The 5000-nt window shown below is 52.0% G+C and overlaps 1 non-coding gene across 1 annotated transcript in view; it reads right to left on the bottom strand.

Moving 5' to 3' along the window:
* Positions 1 to 196, bottom strand: part of LOC126435004 (small subunit ribosomal RNA) — a 1910-nt gene extending 1714 nt beyond the window's left edge. The window contains exon 1 of the ribosomal RNA XR_007579659.1: positions 1 to 196. This exon is cut by the window's left edge and continues 1714 nt beyond it. This is a non-coding gene — a ribosomal RNA (small subunit ribosomal RNA).
* Positions 197 to 5000: the final 4804 nt, after the last annotated feature.

The raw sequence follows: 5000 nt of genomic DNA, 5'->3' as shown, positions 1-5000 counted from the left end.
ATCTCTGGTCGGGACTCTGTTTGCATGTATTAGCTCTAGAATTACCACAGTTATCCAAGTAACGTGGGTACGATCTAAGGAACCATAACTGATTTAATGAGCCATTCGCGGTTTCACCTTAATGCGGCTTGTACTGAGACATGCATGGCTTAATCTTTGAGACAAGCATATGACTACTGGCAGGATCAACCAGGGAGCTGCGTCAACTAGAGCTGAGCAGCCGGCCGCCCGGGAGTGTGTCCCGGGGGCCCGCGCGAACACGCAAGCGTCCGCTCAATTATTCTGCAAACAGGAGGAGGCTGAGCTCCCCTGCACCATACACCTCGAAACCCTCTCAGGTCCCGGCGGCGCGCAGCGCCGTCCTAAGTACTTGGTCGGGTTCGAGAGAGGCGCAATCGCCCGGAGTTTGGCGAGTAGACGCTTTAGGTGCGACCACCCGTGCTCCCAACTGAGCTTGCCGCTGCCGACAGAGGCCCGGGAGCGTGCTGTCGTGGCATTGCCGGCGGGAGACAACACGCGCCACCTACGGTGACCGGCAGTTCCAACGCCAGCGCCACAGAAGGACAAAAGCCCCACTTGGGTGCCGAAGCGAACTCTCCCAGCACAGCGCACGCGCCAACACGTCCGCACAGCTGCGATACAAACCACCTGCGAGAACCGCAGAGGCGACCGAGCAGCAGACGGCGTCGCGGCGCCGAGCGCCGGGCGGCGGCGCAACCTCAGCGCACACAGTCCTCAATCGGACCAGCACACTGCAGATGTCCACCGCGCTTCGCACCGGGCCCGCGAGGACCTACTTTGGCCGCACGGCGCCGCGTGCAGGGTGCGCCGGCGCGCAGCTGCGCCGCCTGCCGCCTCCGTCGGCCGGCGCGCCTGCCACTGGCCGCCCCCACCAGCCGGCTGTAGCGCGTGCGCCCACGCACCGCGCGGCCAGCACGCCGGGAGGCCCCCCCTCACCGGCCGGGGACGGTCCCACCCAGCCACCGCCGCGTATCGCTTCACACCCAGATGCCATTCACGTTCGTGGGCATGGTGGGTATCGCTGGAACAACCGGTTGGTAGCTCAACCGATCGTCGCCATCACTGATTCACCTCTAGCGAGAACAACCGCACCACAACGGTTTACCAGTTGTTCATTTGCGTAACGTCACCAGCAAACGTAGGCGTCCATCGCCATTTGCAAATTCAACGATTGTTGCATGCCTGTGTCAGGTGTCACGACACACTATGTCTGCCCACATACACGCAACAACATGTGCACGCTTCGCGAACACGTGGAAGGTGGCCCCCGTACGTATGCGATGTCCATTGCGCGAACGACTGTCAACCGGCCTCTGTCGCATGTCGCAGATGTGGAACGCAGTGCACCATGCTATCACGGTGTGTGAGAAGAGACGACTACGTCTGACAACACGCGCCACTACATCAACAGACGGCTCATGCTGATCGCCATCCAGGGCATACCACACTGCAATCCAGCTCTTATAGGGCGACGACACGTAGCTGAGTGCACAACATTTGGACCGCATGGTTCGCCGTTGTTGGCGCAGTCGTTGTACGGTCACATGTACCACGATGTATCATTCAGTACATGAGGACCAATGTGCAGTACAGTGTGTGATTTGGACGTACAACATCAGCGGACAGTTGACACAGGCCGTACCACAGCGTAGGCTAAGTGCTTCGCCATGCGAATGCCAATGAACAACTGCAAATGCCAATGAACAACTGCAAATGCCAATGAACACCTGCAAAGGGCATTGAGCATGTACGTCCTGCTGCCATCCACATTAGTGTATAGCTGCAAGGTGTTTAACATGAAGCGATACACTGGGGACCGGGCAGTGCGAGTAGCAAACTATATTGCGGGGGTTGCAGTTAGGCAACACTACACTAATTTAACGCGTCGTATGACAATTACAGAGCAGGTTAAGGCCCAACGTGTGTTGGGTTAAGGCCCAACGTGTGTTGGGTTAAGGCCCAACGTGTGTCGGGTTAAGGCCCAACGTGTGTCGGGTTAAGGCCCAACGTGTGTCGGGTTAAGGCCCAACGTGTGTCGGGTTAAGGCCCAACGTGTGTCGGGTTAAGGCCCAACGTGTGTCGGGTTAAGGCCCAACGTGTGTCGGGTTAAGGCCCAACGTGTGTCGGGTTAAGGCCCAACGTGTGTCGGGTTAAGGCCCAACGTGTGTCGGGTTAAGGCCCAACGTGTGTCGGGTTAAGGCCCAACGTGTGTCGGGTTAAGGCCCAACGTGTGTCGGGTTAAGGCCCAACGTGTGTCGGGTTAAGGCCCAACGTGTGTCGGGTTAAGGCCCAACGTGTGTCGGGTTACGGCACAACGTGGGTTACGTTACGGCGCAACGTGGGTTACGTTAAGGCGCAATATAGGTTACGTTAAGGCGCAATATAGGTTACGTTACGGCGCAATATAGGTTACGTTAAGGCGCAATATAGGTTACGTTAAGGCGCAATATAGGTTACGTTAAGGCGCAATATAGGTTACGTTAAGGCGCAATATAGGTTACGTTAAGGCGCAATATAGGTTACGTTAAGGCGCAATATAGGTTACGTTAAGGCGCAATATAGGTTACGTTAAGGCGCAATATAGGTTACGTTAAGGCGCAATATAGGTTACGTTAAGGCGCAATATAGGTTACGTTAAGGCGCAATATAGGTTACATTAAGGCGCAATACAGGTTAGGTTAAGGCGCAATACAGGTTAGGTTAAGGCGCAATACAGGTTAGGTTAAGGCGCAATACAGGTTAGGTTAAGGCGCAATACAGGTTAGGTTAAGGCGCAATACAGGTTAGGTTAAGGCGCAATACAGGTTAGGTTAAGGCGCAATACAGGTTAGGTTAAGGCGCAATACAGGTTAGGTTAAGGCGCAATACAGGTTAGGTTAAGGCGCAATACAGGTTAGGTTAAGGCGCAATACAGGTTAGGTTAAGGCGCAATACAGGTTAGGTTAAGGCGCAATACAGGTTAGGTTAAGGCGCAATACAGGTTAGGTTAAGGCGCAATACAGGTTAGGTTAAGGCGCAATACAGGTTAGGTTAAGGCGCAATACAGGTTAGGTTAAGGCGCAATACAGGTTAGGTTAAGGCGCAATACAGGTTAGGTTAAGGCGCAATACAGGTTAGGTTAAGGCGCAATACAGGTTAGGTTAAGGCGCAATACAGGTTAGGTTAAGGCGCAATACAGGTTAGGTTAAGGCGCAATACAGGTTAGGTTAAGGCGTAATACAGGTTAGGTTAAGGCGCAATACAGGTTAGGTTAAGGCGCAATACAGGTTAGGTTAAGGCGCAATGCAGGTTAGGTTAAGGCGCAATACAGGTTAGGTTAAGGCGCAATACAGGTTAGGTTAAGGCGCAATACAGGTTAGGTTAAGGCGCAATACAGGTTAGGTTAAGGCGCAATACAGGTTAGGTTAAGGCGCAATACAGGTTAGGTTAAGGCGCAATACAGGTTAGGTTAAGGCGCAATACAGGTTAGGTTAAGGCGCAATACAGGTTAGGTTAAGGCGCAATACAGGTTAGGTTAAGGCGCAATACAGGTTAGGTTAAGGTACGACATAGGTTAGGTTAAGGTACGACATAGGTTAGGTTAAGGTACGACATAGGTTAGGTTAAGGTACGACATAGGTTAGGTTAAGGTACGACATAGGTTAGGTTAAGGTACGACATAGGTTAGGTTAAGGTACGACATAGGTTAGGTTAAGGTACGACATAGGTTAGGTTAAGGTACGACATAGGTTAGGTTAAGGTACGACATAGGTTAGGTTAAGGTACGACATAGGTTAGGTTAAGGTACGACATAGGTTAGGTTAAGGTACGACATAGGTTAGGTTAAGGTACGACATAGGTTAGGTTAAGGTATGACATAGGTTAGGTTAAGGTACGACATAGGTTAGGTTAAGGTACGACATAGGTTAGGTTAAGGTACGACATAGGTTAGGTTAAGGTACGACATAGGTTAGGTTAAGGTACGACATAGGTTAGGTTAAGGTACGACATACGTTAGGTTAAGGTACGACATAGGTTAGGTTAAGGTACGACATAGGTTAGGTTAAGGTACGACATAGGTTAGGTTAAGGTACACATTGTTGTAAGGAAAGGTTTAATGGGGGGGCGGGGCGGCCGGTTTGTTGATTGTGATTATAGTAAGTGGATGCCTGCGGCATCATCTGATTTGCCACGTCAGGATGCACCTTTGGCTCATGACAGGCGGCGCTCTCATTCCATGCTTGTGGCAGACCTGTGTCTTTCATTCCTGCCATTGTTTGTGTGCTGTGAGAGGAGGCAGTATTGTGATGTTGGGTGCACCCCTGTGTAGGACATGTGTGGGTGTTGGTGGCTTGGCTGAGCAATGGTGGTTGTCGGGTGGGTGGGATATTCTGTTTTCTGAGTGGACCTCCCAGTCTGGTTATGACAGTGTGGATTGTCTAATGTGGCGGAGAGGATGCACTGGGTGTTGTTCCATGCTGGTGCTTACATATTGTCTGTGTGCGTGTTACAGGGAGAGAGTAGTGCGTGATAAGGGTGTGTGGCTGACGTGTGGTTGTGATTGTGAGCAGAGTCTTTCAGCATGTATACGGACAGTTGTATACATTATCTGTATTCTGATGGCTCTATCTATTACTAATCAGCGCCGTGTATACGTTTAATCCGGTTCCAGTCGAAACTGTTGTATCTCTGTACATTAGTGACACGGCGAGCCCGCTATGTAGTTACTCGTCTCGGCAGCTTCCACCGGTGTATGGCAAATGATTATAAGGAATCAGTCTAGTCGTCAATACCGATGGTGTGACGTCACATGTCTGGGGTGGGGGACGCTGCGCCCTTCCGGTGGGTCATGGCCTAGAAAGACTCTTCCCACGCAGGGGGGCGTGGACTGTCATAGACTCTTCCGAGTAATATACTTGCCGTACGTTTTTGCGACTGCGAGTGCAACGCTCACCGGTACCGACATGGATGGAGCGCCTCCTAGCTGACCGCTCAGCATC

This window comes from Schistocerca serialis, unplaced genomic scaffold, assembly GCF_023864345.2.
Source record: "Schistocerca serialis cubense isolate TAMUIC-IGC-003099 unplaced genomic scaffold, iqSchSeri2.2 HiC_scaffold_1196, whole genome shotgun sequence".
Classification (NCBI taxonomy): domain Eukaryota; kingdom Metazoa; phylum Arthropoda; class Insecta; order Orthoptera; family Acrididae; genus Schistocerca; species Schistocerca serialis.
This window is presented reverse-complemented; position numbering and strand designations above follow the sequence as displayed.